Below are 14,812 nucleotides of genomic sequence, written 5' to 3'. Positions count from 1 at the left end.
ATGATAAAATTCCTCAGATAAGACTGAAAAAGTGTCTGGAAATATCAGCAACCATCAGGGTAAGAGTGACAACAGGTCCACATGGGGGAAATCCTTACAAATGGCTTAATGAGTCATTTCAACGCAATTGTGTTATTATTTATTTTCAGGGTTTAACAAGGCAGCTCACCTGTGATTTGACATTAGATGCGGCGACTTTGATTACCCTGCAGACGATATTTTTGTTCTTCCCGCCAATACAATCCACTGACAACGACCGACGAGTTCTGCGTTCCGAGATTATTTTTGTTATTTGCCTGTTTGGGGCCCGCCTGTGAAATTGCGCGATTCTTGCAATTCTCTTTCAGCCTCTCATCAACTAGCTGTTTTTGCAGAATATTACAAATACGATAGTTATTCACTACTCATATTAACTAGGTGTCATTTACGTTACCTTAAGTCATTCATTTTTCAACTGGATTTTACAAAGGTGCATGACATGCAGGCGCTAAAAAGTTGTCAGGAGGGGGTTTCAAACCATGCCTATAGGGGAGTCTGCGACCTGAATGACTTAATGGTTATTTTCAATGCAATCAAGTTTTTTCTTTTTCTTTTAGGGTTTAACAAGGTTTCTCACCTGTTACCTGTGGCTTGACTTTAGATGTGGCCAGTTCGATTACCCTGCAGACTATAAGAGTGTCTTCAGAATATGGCCAATTTGACATGAATTTAAAAATTTGTTATTATATGTATGGCCTTCAATGGGAAAGAGTAGTAAATCGTCATTGAATGAGCGCTAAACTGGCATCAGAATATGGCCATTCTGATATAAATGATAAAATTCCTCAGATAAGACTGAAAAAGTGTCTGGAAATATCAGCAACCATCAGGGTAAGAGTGACAACAGGTCCACATGGGGGAAATCCTTACAAATGGCTTAATGAGTCATTTCAACGCAATTGTGTTATTATTTATTTTCAGGGTTTAACAAGGCAGCTCACCTGTGATTTGACATTAGATGCGGCGACTTTGATTACCCTGCAGACGATATTTTTGTTCTTCCCGCCAATACAATCCACTGACAACGACCGACGAGTTCTGCGTTCCGAGATTATTTTTGTTATTTGCCTGTTTGGGGCCCGCCTGTGAAATTGCGCGATTCTTGCAATTCTCTTTCAGCCTCTCATCAACTAGCTGTTTTTGCAGAATATTACAAATACGATAGTTATTCACTACTCATATTAACTAGGTGTCATTTACGTTACCTTAAGTCATTCATTTTTCAACTGGATTTTACAAAGGTGCATGACATGCAGGCGCTAAAAAGTTGTCAGGAGGGGGTTTCAAACCATGCCTATAGGGGAGTCTGCGACCTGAATGACTTAATGGTTATTTTCAATGCAATCAAGTTTTTTCTTTTTCTTTTAGGGTTTAACAAGGTTTCTCACCTGTTACCTGTGGCTTGACTTTAGATGTGGCCAGTTCGATTACCCTGCAGACTATAAGAGTGTCTTCAGAATATGGCCAATTTGACATGAATTTAAAAATGCCTCAGATAGGACCAAAAAAGTGTCTGGAGCTTCCCGTCAGGGTAAGAGTGACAACAGGTTTCCACATGTCAAAATGGGGGAAATCTTAGCAAATGGCTTAATGGTTATTCATGAGAATCGTGTTGTTGTATTGTTGAGTGTATCATGGGATCTCACCTGAAATCTGTGGCTTGACTACAAACCTGTAACCTATGCTACTGTGGCCTATAGAGCTAGAAGGCTGGATAACCAGGTGTGTAAAGGTGTGAAGTGGGATAGATGGCCTGCAGTCCTATCCCAAATGGACAACTAATCCCTATGTACTTGCGGAGATCTGAGAGGATGCGATTGGTATAAGAAACACGACTAAACTTCAACCTCCGGAAGGGTCAAAAAAATGAATTTTCGTTGTTGGCAGGTTTTGAACCTACGCAGGAAGATCCTAATGGATTTCTAGTCCATCGCCTTAACCACTCGGCCACGACAACGTTGACAGAAGAAAACAGGCTTGTTAGGAGTGAATGGGCCAACAGGCATAGCCTACAGAAAGTGAAATTTAACAACTGAAAGATAATGCAGTAACTCATTATAATGCAATAACACAAAATGTTCCCCTCATTCATTTGTTATTAAGTCCAGCTGTTTTCTTATTTAACCTTGATCTTTGCTCAGCTCCAGAAGGTCTGCATTTGAGAGTGTTTATTATGAATTGTTATTTCACTGTGTGAAGTTGTTATTTCATCATTCTTATTATTACTGATGAGCAGCATGACTCCTGAGAGGCACTAAAAAACTGTCAGAAGTGGGATTTGAACCCACGCCTCCATGGGAGACTGCGACCTGAACGCAGCGCCTTAGACCGCTCGGCCATCCTGACTACAGCACAGTAACTGGGTATCGGGTTAAAGTGTATGCGGTAAAAGTAGAAATATGAACAACGCTCTAAAATCACCACAGAGACCAGAACAACTATGCACGATACTGACTTGCACTTTCAATAGTCATTTGTTTTTATAAATTAAAAAGTCCAGTCATTGATTTAACCTCAATATGGCCTTCAATGGGAAAGAGTAGTAAATCGTCATTGAATGAGCGCTAAACTGGCATCAGAATATGGCCATTCTGATATAAATGATAAAATTCCTCAGATAAGACTGAAAAAGTGTCTGGAAATATCAGCAACCATCAGGGTAAGAGTGACAACAGGTCCACATGGGGGAAATCCTTACAAATGGCTTAATGAGTCATTTCAACACAATCGTGTTATTATTTATTTTCAGGGTTTAACAAGGCAGCTCACCTGTGATTTGACATTAGATGCGGCGACTTTGATTACCCTGCAGACGATATTTTTGTTCTTCTCGCCAATACAATCCACTGACAACGACCGACGAGTTCTGCGTTCCGAGATTATTTTTGTTATTTGCCTGTTTGGGGCCCGCCTGTGAAATTGCGCGATTCTTGCAATTCTCTTTCAGCCTCTCATCAACTAGCTGTTTTTGCAGAATATTACAAATACGATAGTTATTCACTACTCATATTAACTAGGTGTCATTTACGTTACCTTAAGTCATTCATTTTTCAACTGGATTTTACAAAGGTGCATGACATGCAGGCGCTAAAAAGTTGTCAGGAGGGGGTTTCAAACCATGCCTATAGGGGAGTCTGCGACCTGAATGACTTAATGGTTATTTTCAATGCAATCGAGTTTTTCTTTTTCTTTTAGGGTTTAACAAGGTTTCTCACCTGTTACCTGTGGCTTGACTTTAGATGTGGCCAGTTCGATTACCCTGCAGACTATAAGAGTGTCTTCAGAATATGGCCAATTTGACATGAATTTAAAAATGCCTCAGATAGGACCAAAAAAGTGTCTGGAGCTTCCCGTCAGGGTAAGAGTGACAACAGGTTTCCACATGTCAAAATGGGGGAAATCTTAGCAAATGGCTTAATGGTTATTCATGAGAATCGTGTTGTTGTATTGTTGAGTGTATCATGGGATCTCACCTGAAATCTGTGGCTTGACTACAAACCTGTAACCTATGCTACTGTGGCCTATAGAGCTAGAAGGCTGGATAACCAGGTGTGTAAAGGTGTGAAGTGGGATAGATGGCCTGCAGTCCTATCCCAAATGGACAACTAATCCCTATGTACTTGCGGAGATCTGAGAGGATGCGATTGGTATAAGAAACACGACTAAACTTCAACCTCCGGAGGGGTCAAAAAAAAGCATTTTCGTTGTCGGCAGGATTTGAACCTGCGCAGGAACATCCTAATGGATTTCTAGTCCATCGCCTTAACCACTCGGCCACGACAACGTTGACAGAAGAAAACAGGCTTGTTAGGAGTGAATGGGCCAACAGGCATAGCCTACAGAAAGTGAAATTTAACAACTGAAAGATAATGCAGTAACTCATTATAATGCAATAACACAAAATGTTCCCCTCGTTCATTTGTTATTAAGTCCAGCTGTTTTCTTATTTAACCTTGATCTTTGCTCAGCTCCAGAAGGTCTGCATTTGAGAGTGTTTATTATGAATTGTTATTTCACTGTGTGAAGTTGTTATTTCATCATTCTTATTATTACTGCTGAGCAGCATGGCTCCTGAGAGGCACTAAAAAACTGTCAGAAGTGGGATTTGAACACACGCCTCCATGGGAGACTGCGACCTGAACGCAGCGCCTTAGACCGCTCGGCCATCCTGACTACAGTACAGTAACTGGGTATCGGGTTAAAGTGTATGCGGTAAAAGTAGAAATATGAACCACGCTCTAAAATCACCACAGAGACCAGAACAACTATGCACGATACTGACTTGCACTTTCAATAGTCATTTGTTTTTATAAATTAAAAAGTCCAGTCATTGATTTAACCTCAATATGGCCTTCAATGGGAAAGAGTAGTAAATCGTCATTGAATGAGCGCTAAACTGGCATCAGAATATGGCCATTCTGATATAAATGATAAAATTCCTCAGATAAGACTGAAAAAGTGTCTGGAAATATCAGCAACCATCAGGGTAAGAGTGACAACAGGTCCACATGGGGGAAATCCTTACAAATGGCTTAATGAGTCATTTCAACGCAATCGTGTTATTATTTATTTTTAGGGTTTAACAAGGCAGCTCACCTGTGACTTGACATTAGATGCGGCGACTTTGATTACCCTGCAGACGATATTTTTGTTCTTCCCGCCAATACAATCCACTGACAACGACCGACGAGTTCTGCGTTCCGAGATTATTTTTGTTATTTGCCTGTTTGGGGCCCGCCTGTGAAATTGCGCGATTCTTGCAATTCTCTTTCAGCCTCTCATCAACTAGCTGTTTTTGCAGAATATTAAAAATACGATAGTTATTCACTACTCATATTAACTAGGTGTCATTTACGTTACCTTAAGTCATTTATTTTTCAAACTGGATTTTACAAAGGTGCATGACATGCAGGCGCTAAAAAATTGTCAGGAGGGGGTTTCAAACCATGCCTATAGGGGAGTCTGCGACCTGAATGACTTAATGGTTATTTTCAATGCAATCGAGTTTTTTCTTTTTCTTTTAGGGTTTAACAAGTTTTTTCACCTGTTACCTGTGGCTTGACTTTAGATGTGGCCAGTTCGATTACCCTGCAGCCTAAGAGTGTCTTCAGAATATGGCCAATTTGACATGAATTTAAAAATGCCTCAGATAGGACCAAAAAAGTGTCTGGAGCTTCCCGTCAGGGTAAGAGTGACAACAGGTTTCCACATGTCAAAATGGGGGAAATCTTAGCAAATGGCTTAATGGTTATTCATGAGAATCGTGTTGTTGTATTGTTGAGTGTATCATGGGATCTCATCTGAAATCTGTGGCTTGACTACAAACCTGTAACCTATGCTACTGTGGCCTATAGAGCTAGAAGGCTGGATAACCAGGTGTGTAAAGGTGTGAAGTGGGACAGATGGCCTGCAGTCCTATCCCAAATGGACAACTAATCCCTATGTACTTGCGGAGATCTGAGAGGATGCGATTGGTATAAGAAACACGACTAAACTTCAACCTCCGGAGGGGTCAAAAAAAAGCATTTTCGTTGTCGGCAGGATTTGAACCTGCGCAGGAACATCCTAATGGATTTCTAGTCCATTGCCTTAACCACTCGGCCACGACAACTTTGACAGAAGAAAACAGGCTTGTTAGGAGTGAATGGGCCAACAGGCATAGCCTACAGAAAGTGAAATTTAACAACTGAAAGATAATGCAGTAACTCATTATAATGCAATAACACAAAATGTTCCCCTCATTCATTTGTTATTAAGTCCAGCTGTTTTCTTATTTAACCTTGATCTTTGCTCAGCTCCAGAAGGTCTGCATTTGAGAGTGTTTATTATGAATTGTTATTTCACTGTGTGAAGTTGTTATTTCATCATTCTTATTATTACTGCTGAGCAGCATGGCTCCTGAGAGGCACTAAAAAACTGTCAGAAGTGGGATTTGAACACACGCCTCCATGGGAGACTGCGACCTGAACGCAGCGCCTTAGACCGCTCGGCCATCCTGACTACAGCACAGTAACTGGGTATCGGGTTAAAGTGTATGCGGTAAAAGTAGAAATATGAACCACGCTCTAAAATCACCACAGAGACCAGAACAACTGTGCACGATACTGACTTGCACTTTCAATAGTCATTTGTTTTTATAAATTAAAAAGTCCAGTCATTGATTTAACCTCAATATGGCCTTCAATGGGAAAGAGTAGTAAATCGTCATTGAATGAGCGCTAAACTGGCATCAGAATATGGCCATTCTGATATAAATGATAAAATTCCTCAGATAAGACTGAAAAAGTGTCTGGAAATATCAGCAACCATCAGGGTAAGAGTGACAACAGGTCCACATGGGGGAAATCCTTACAAATGGCTTAATGAGTCATTTCAACGCAATCGTGTTATTATTTATTTTTAGGGTTTAACAAGGCAGCTCACCTGTGACTTGACATTAGATGCGGCGACTTTGATTACCCTGCAGACGATATTTTTGTTCTTCCCGCCAATACAATCCACTGACAACGACCGACGAGTTCTGCGTTCCGAGATTATTTTTGTTATTTGCCTGTTTGGGGCCCGCCTGTGAAATTGCGCGATTCTTGCAATTCTCTTTCAGCCTCTCATCAACTAGCTGTTTTTGCAGAATATTAAAAATACGATAGTTATTCACTACTCATATTAACTAGGTGTCATTTACGTTACCTTAAGTCATTTATTTTTCAACTGGATTTTACAAAGGTGCATGACATGCAGGCGCTAAAAAGTTGTCAGGAGGGGGTTTCAAACCATGCCTATAGGGGAGTCTGCGACCTGAATGACTTAATGGTTATTTTCAATGCAATCAAGTTTTTTCTTTTTCTTTTAGGGTTTAACAAGGTTTCTCACCTGTTACCTGTGGCTTGACTTTAGATGTGGCCAGTTCGATTACCCTGCAGACTATAAGAGTGTCTTCAGAATATGGCCAATTTGACATGAATTTAAAAATGCCTCAGATAGGACCAAAAAAGTGTCTGGAGCTTCCCGTCAGGGTAAGAGTGACAACAGGTTTCCACATGTCAAAATGGGGGAAATCTTAGCAAATGGCTTCATGGTTATTCATGAGAATCGTGTTGTTGTATTGTTGAGTGTATCATGGGATCTCACCTGAAATCTGTGGCTTGACTACAAACCTGTAACCTATGCTACTGTGGCCTATAGAGCTAGAAGGCTGGATAACCAGGTGTGTAAAGGTGTGAAGTGGGACAGATGGCCTGCAGTCCTATCCCAAATGGACAACTAATCCCTATGTACTTGCGGAGATCTGAGAGGATGCGATTGGTATAAGAAACACGACTAAACTTCAACCTCCGGAGGGGTCAAAAAAATACATTTTCGTTGTCAGCAGGATTTGAAACTGCGCAGGAAGATCCTAATGGATTTCTAGTCCTTCACCTTAACCACTCGGCCACGATAACGTTGACAGAAGAAAACAAGCTTGTTAGGAGTGAATGGGCCAACAGGCATAGCCTACAGAAAGTGAAATTTAACAACTGAAAGATAATGCAGTAACTCATTATAATGCAATAACACAAAATGTTCCCCTCATTCATTTGTTATTAAGTCCAGCTGTTTTCTTATTTAACATTGATCTTTGCTCAGCTCCAGAAGGTCTGCATTTGAGAGTGTTTATTATGAATTGTTATTTCACTGTGTGAAGTTGTTATTTCATCATTCTTATTATTACTGCTGAGCAGCATGACTCCTGAGAGGCACTAAAACACTGTCAGAAGTGGGATTTGAACCCACGCCTCCATGGGAGACTCCGACCTGAACGCAGCGCCTTAGACCGCTCTGCCATCCTGACTACAGCACAGTAACCGGGTACCGGGTTAAAGTGTATGCGGTAAAAGTAGAAATATGAACAACGCTCTAAAATCACCACAGAGACCAGAACAACTATGCACGATACTGACTTGCACTTTCAATAGTCATTTGTTTTTATAAATTAAAAAGTCCAGTCATTGATTTAACCTCAATATGGCCTTCAATGGGAAAGAGTAGTAAATCGTCATTGAATGAGCGCTAAACTGGCATCAGAATATGGCCATTCTGATATAAATGATAAAATTCCTCAGATAAGACTGAAAAAGTGTCTGGAAATATCAGCAACCATCAGGGTAAGAGTGACAACAGGTCCACATGGGGGAAATCCTTACAAATGGCTTAATGAGTCATTTCAACGCAATCGTGTTATTATTTATTTTTAGGGTTTAACAAGGCAGCTCACCTGTGACTTGACATTAGATGCGGCGACTTTGATTACCCTGCAGACGATATTTTTGTTCTTCCCGCCAATACAATCCACTGACAACGACCGACGAGTTCTGCGTTCCGAGATTATTTTTGTTATTTGCCTGTTTGGGGCCTGCCTGTGAAATTGCGCGATTCTTGCAATTCTCTTTCAGCCTCTCATCAACTAGCTGTTTTTGCAGAATATTAAAAATATGATAGTTATTCACTACTCATATTAACTAGGTGTCATTTACGTTACCTTAAGTCATTTATTTTTCAAACTGGATTTTACAAAGGTGCATGACATGCAGGCGCTAAAAAATTGTCAGGAGGGGGTTTCAAACCATGCCTATAGGGGAGTCTGCGACCTGAATGACTTAATGGTTATTTTCAATGCAATCGAGTTTTTTCTTTTTCTTTTAGGGTTTAACAAGGTTTTTCACCTGTTACCTGTGGCTTGACTTTAGATGTGGCCAGTTCGATTACCCTGCAGCCTAAGAGTGTCTTCAGAATATGGCCAATTTGACATGAATTTAAAAATGCCTCAGATAGGACCAAAAAAGTGTCTGGAGCTTCCCGTCAGGGTAAGAGTGACAACAGGTTTCCACATGTCAAAATGGGGGAAATCTTAGCAAATGGCTTAATGGTTACTCATGAGAATCGTGTTGTTGTATTGTTGAGTGTATCATGGGATCTCACCTGAAATCTGTGGCTTGACTACAAACCTGTAACCTATGCTACTGTGGCCTATAGAGCTAGAAGGCTGGATAACCAGGTGTGTAAAGGTGTGAAGTGGGATAGATGGCCTGCAGTCCTATCCCAAATTGACAACTAATCCCTATGTACTTGCGGAGATCTGAGAGGATGCGATTGGTATAAGAAACACGACTAAACTTCAACCTCCGGAGGGGTCAAAAAAATGCATTTTCATTGTCGGCAGGATTTGAAACTACGCAGGAAGATCCTAATGGATTTCTAGTCCATCGCCTTAACCACTCGGCCACGACAACGTTGACAGAAGAAAACAGGCTTGTTAGGAGTGAATGGGCCAACAGGCATAGCCTACAGAAAGTGAAATTTAACAACTGAAAGATAATGCAGTAACTCATTATAATGCAATAACACAAAATGTTCCCCTCATTCATTTGTTATTAAGTCCAGCTGTTTTCTTATTTAACCTTGATCTTTGCTCAGCTCCAGTAGGTCTGCATTTGAGAGTGTTTATTATGAATTGTTATTTCACTGTGTGAAGTTGTTATTTCATCATTCTTATTATTACTGCTGAGCAGCATGACTCCTGAGAGGCACTAAAAAACTGTCAGAAGTGGGTTTTGAACACACGCCTCCATGGGAGACTGCGACCTGAACGCAGCACCTTAGACCGCTCGGCCATCCTGACTACAGCACAGTAACTGGGTATCGGGTTAAAGTGTATGCGGTAAAAGTAGAAATATGAACAACGCTCTAAAATCACCACAGAGACCAGAACAACTATGCACGATACTGACTTGCACTTTCAATAGTCATTTGTTTTTATAAATTAAAAAGTCCAGTCATTGATTTAACCTCAATATGGCCTTCAATGGGAAAGAGTAGTAAATCGCCATTGAATGAGCGCTAAACTGGCATCAGAATATGGCCATTCTGATATAAATGATAAAATTCCTCAGATAAGACTGAAAAAGTGTCTGGAAATATCAGCAACCATCAGGGTAAGAGTGACAACAGGTCCACATGGGGGAAATCCTTACAAATGGCTTAATGGGTCATTTCAACGCAATCGTGTTATTATTTATTTTTAGGGTTTAACAAGGCAGCTCACCTGTGACTTGACATTAGATGCGGCGACTTCGATTACCCTGCAGACGATATTTTTGTTCTTCCCGCCAATACAATCCACTGACAACGACCGACGAGTTCTGCGTTCCGAGATTATTTTTGTTATTTGCCTGTTTGGGGCCCGCCTGTGAAATTGCGCGATTCTTGCAATTCTCTTTCAGCCTCTCATCAACTAGCTGTTTTTGCAGAATATTAAAAATACGATAGTTATTCACTACTCATATTAACTAGGTGTCATTTACGTTACCTTAAGTCATTTATTTTTCAACTGGATTTTACAAAGGTGCATGACATGCAGGCGCTAAAAAGTTGTCAGGAGGGGGTTTCAAACCATGCCTATAGGGGAGCTGCGACCTGAATGACTTAATGGTTATTTTCAATGCAATCAAGTTTTTTCTTTTTCTTTTAGGGTTTAACAAGGTTTCTCACCTGTTACCTGTGGCTTGACTTTAGATGTGGCCAGTTCGATTACCCTGCAGACTATAAGAGTGTCTTCAGAATATGGCCAATTTGACATGAATTTAAAAATGCCTCAGATAGGACCAAAAAAGTGTCTGGATCTTCCCGTCAGGGTAAGAGTGACAACAGGTTTCCACATGTCAAAATGGGGGAAATCTTAGCAAATGGCTTAATGGTTATTCTTGAGAATCGTGTTGTTGTATTGTTGAGTGTATCATGGGATCTCACCTGAAATCTGTGGCTTGACTACAAACCTGTAACCTATGCTACTGTGGCCTAAAGAGCTAGAAGGCTGGATAACCAGGTGTGTAAAGGTGTGAAGTGGGATAGATGGCCTGCAGTCCTATCCAAAATGGACAACAAATCCCTATGTACTTGCGGAGAGCTGAGAGGATGCGATTGGTATAAGAAACACGACTAAACTTCAACCTCCGGAGGGGTCAAAGAAATGCATTTTCATTGTCGGCAGGATTTGAACCTACGCAGGAAGATCCTAATGGATTTCTAGTCCATTGCCTTAACCACTCGGCCACGACAACGTTGACAGAAGAATACAGGCTTGTTAGGAGTGAATGGGCCAACAGGCATAGCCTACAGAAAGTGAAATTTAACAACTGAAAGATAATGCAGTAACTCATTATAATGCAATAACACAAAATGTTCCCCTCATTCATTTGTTATTAAGTCCAGCTGTTTTCTTATTTAACCTTGATCTTTGCTCAGCTCCAGTAGGTCTGCATTTGAGAGTGTTTATTATGAATTGTTATTTCACTGTGTGAAGTTGTTATTTCATCATTCTTATTATTACTGCTGAGCAGCATGACTCCTGAGAGGCACTAAAAAACTGTCAGAAGTAGGATTTGAACCCACGTCTCCATGGGAGACTGCAACCTGAACGCAGCGCCTTAGATCGCTCGGCCATCCTGATTACAGCACAGTAACTGGGTATCGGGTTAAAGTGTATGCGGTAAAAGTAGAAATATGAACAACGCTCTAAAATCACCACAGAGACCAGAACAACTATGCACGATACTGACTTGCACTTTCAATAGTCATTTGTTTTTATAAATTAAAAAGTCCAGTCATTGATTTAACCTCAATATGGCCTTCAATGGGAAAGAGTAGTAAATCGCCATTGAATGAGCGCTAAACTGGCATCAGAATATGGCCATTCTGATATAAATGATAAAATTCCTCAGATAAGACTGAAAAAGTGTCTGGAAATATCAGCAACCATCAGGGTAAGAGTGACAACAGGTCCACATGGGGGAAATCCTTACAAATGGCTTAATGGGTCATTTCAACGCAATCGTGTTATTATTTATTTTTAGGGTTTAACAAGGCAGCTGACCTGTGACTTGACATTAGATGCGGCGACTTCGATTACCCTGCAGACGATATTTTTGTTCTTCCCGCCAATACAATCCACTGACAACGACCGACGAGTTCTGCGTTCCGAGGTTATTTTTGTTATTTGCTTGTTTGGGGCGCGCCTGTGAAATTGCGCGATTCTTGCAATTCTCTTTCAGCCTCTCATCAACTAGCTGTTTTTGCAGAATATTAAAAATACGGTAGTTATTCACTACTCATATTAACTAGGTGTCATTTACGTTACCTTAAGTCATTTATTTTTCAACTGGATTTTACAAAGGTGCATGACATGCAGGCGCTAAAAAGTTGTCAGGAGGGGGTTTCAAACCATGCCTATAGGGGAGTCTGCGACCTGAATGACTTAATGGTTATTTTCAATGCAATCGAGTTTTTCTTTTTCTTTTAGGGTTTAACAAGGTTTCTCACCTGTTACCTGTGGCTTGACTTTAGATGTGGCCAGTTCGATTACCCTGCAGACTATAAGAGTGTCTTCAGAATATGGCCAATTTGACATGAATTTAAAAATGCCTCAGATAGGACCAAAAAAGTGTCTGGAGCTTCCCGTCAGGGTAAGAGTGACAACAGGTTTCCACATGTCAAAATGGGGGAAATCTTAGCAAATGGCTTAATGGTTATTCATGAGAATCGTGTTGTTGTATTGTTGAGTGTATCATGGGATCTCACCTGAAATCTGTGGCTTGACTACAAACCTGTAACCTATGCAACTGTGGCCTATAGAGCTAGAAGGCTGGATAACCAGGTGTGTAAAGGTGTGAAGTGGGATAGATGGCCTGCAGTCCTACCCCAAATGGACAACTAATCCCTATGTACTTGCGGAGATCTGAGAGGATGCGATTGGTATAAGAAACACGACTAAACCTCAACCTCCGGAGGGGTCAAAAAAATGCATTTTCTTTGTAGGCAGGATTTGAACCTACACAGGAAGATCCTAATGGATTTCTAGTCCATCACCTTAACCACTCGGCCACGACAACATTGACAGAAGGAAACAGGCTTGTTAGGAGTGAATGGGCCAACAGGCATAGCCTACAGAAAGTGAAATTTAACAACTGAAAGATAATGCAGTAACTCATTATAATGCAATAACACAAAATGTTCCCCTCATTCATTTGTTATTAAGTCCAGCTGTTTTCTTATTTAACCTTGATCTTTGCTCAGCTCCAGTAGGTCTGCATTTGAGAGTGTTTATTATGAATTGTTATTTCACTGTGTGAAGTTGTTATTTCATCATTCTTATTATTACTGCTGAGCAGCATGACTCCTGAGAGGCACTAAAAAACTGTCAGAAGTGGGATTTGAACCCACGCCTCCATGGGAGACTGCGACCTGAACGCAGCGCCTTAGACCGCTCGGCCATCCTGACTACAGCACAGTAACTGGGTATCTGGTTAAAGTGTATGCGGTAAAAGTAGAAATATGAACAACGCTCTAAAATCACCACAGAGACCAGAACAACTATGCACGATACTGACTTGCACTTTCAATAGTCATTTGTTTTTATAAATTAAAAAGTCCAGTCATTGATTTAACCTCAATATGGCCTTCAATGGGAAAGAGTAGTAAATCGCCATTGAATGAGCGCTAAACTGGCATCAGAATATGGCCATTCTGATATAAATGATAAAATTCCTCAGATAAGACTGAAAAAGTGTCTGGAAATATCAGCAACCATCAGGGTAAGAGTGACAACAGGTCCACATGGGGGAAATCCTTACAAATGGCTTAATGGGTCATTTCAACGCAATCGTGTTATTATTTATTTTTAGGGTTTAACAAGGCAGCTAACCTGTGACTTGACATTAGATGCGGCGACTTCGATTACCCTGCAGACGATATTTTTCTTCTTCCCGCCAATACAATCCACTGACAACGACCGACGAGTTCTGCGTTCCGAGGTTATTTTTGTTATTTGCCTGTTTGGGGCCCGCCTGTGAAATTGCGCGATTCTTGCAATTCTCTTTCAGCCTCTCATCAACTAGCTGTTTTTGCAGAATATTAAAAATACGATAGTTATTCACTACTCATATTAACTAGGTGTCATTTACGTTACCTTAAGTCATTTATTTTTCAACTGGATTTTACAAAGGTGCATGACATGCAGGCGCTAAAAAGTTGTCAGGAGGGGGTTTCAAACCATGACTATATGGGAGTCTGCGACCTGAATGACTTAATGGTTATTTTCAATGCAATCAAGTTTTTTCTTTTTCTTTTAGGGTTTAACAAGGTTTCTCACCTGTTACCTGTGGCTTGACTTTAGATGTGGCCAGTTCGATTACCCTGCAGACTATAAGAGTGTCTTCAGAATATGGCCAATTTGACATGAATTTAAAAATGCCTCAGATAGGACCAAAAAAGTGTCTGGAGCTTCCCGTCAGGGTAAGAGTGACAACAGGTTTCCACATGTCAAAATGGGGGAAATCTTAGCAAATGGCTTCATGGTTATTCATGAGAATCGTGTTGTTGTATTGTTGAGTGTATCATGGGATCTCACCTGAAATCTGTGGCTTGACTACAAACCTGTAACCTATGCAACTGTGGCCTATAGAGCTATAAGGCTGGATAACCAGGTGTGTAAAGGTGTGAAGTGGGATAGATGGCCTGCAGTCCTATCCCAAATGGACAACTAATCCCTATGTACTTGCGGAGATCTGAGAGGATGCGATTGGTATAAGAAACACGACTAAACTTCAACCTATGGAGGGGTCAAAAAAATGCATTTTCGTTGTCGGCAGGATTTGAACCTGCGCAGGAAGATCCTAATGGATTTCTAGTCCATCGCCTTAACCACTCGGCCACGACAACGTCGACAGAAGAAAACAGGCTTGTT

At 40.8% G+C, this 14,812-nt stretch overlaps 2 non-coding genes across 2 annotated transcripts; both read right to left on the bottom strand.

The window, feature by feature from the left end:
* Window positions 1–2,302: 2,302 nt before the first annotated feature.
* Window positions 2,303–2,385, bottom strand: trnal-cag (transfer RNA leucine (anticodon CAG)). Its single transcript has one exon. It is a non-coding gene; the product is annotated as a tRNA-Leu (tRNA).
* Window positions 2,386–13,265: 10,880 nt separating this feature from the next.
* trnal-cag (transfer RNA leucine (anticodon CAG)) lies at window positions 13,266–13,348 on the bottom strand. Its single transcript has one exon. It is a non-coding gene; the product is annotated as a tRNA-Leu (tRNA).
* Between the last annotated feature and the right edge of the window lie 1,464 nt (window positions 13,349–14,812).

This window comes from Oncorhynchus mykiss, chromosome 16 (genome assembly GCF_057628025.1).
Source record: "Oncorhynchus mykiss isolate SJ-2025 chromosome 16, ASM5762802v1, whole genome shotgun sequence".
In the NCBI taxonomy this organism is placed as follows: Eukaryota; Metazoa; Chordata; class Actinopteri; order Salmoniformes; family Salmonidae; genus Oncorhynchus; species Oncorhynchus mykiss.
Note: the sequence above shows the minus strand (reverse complement) of the source record. Positions and strands in the feature narration are given on the sequence as shown.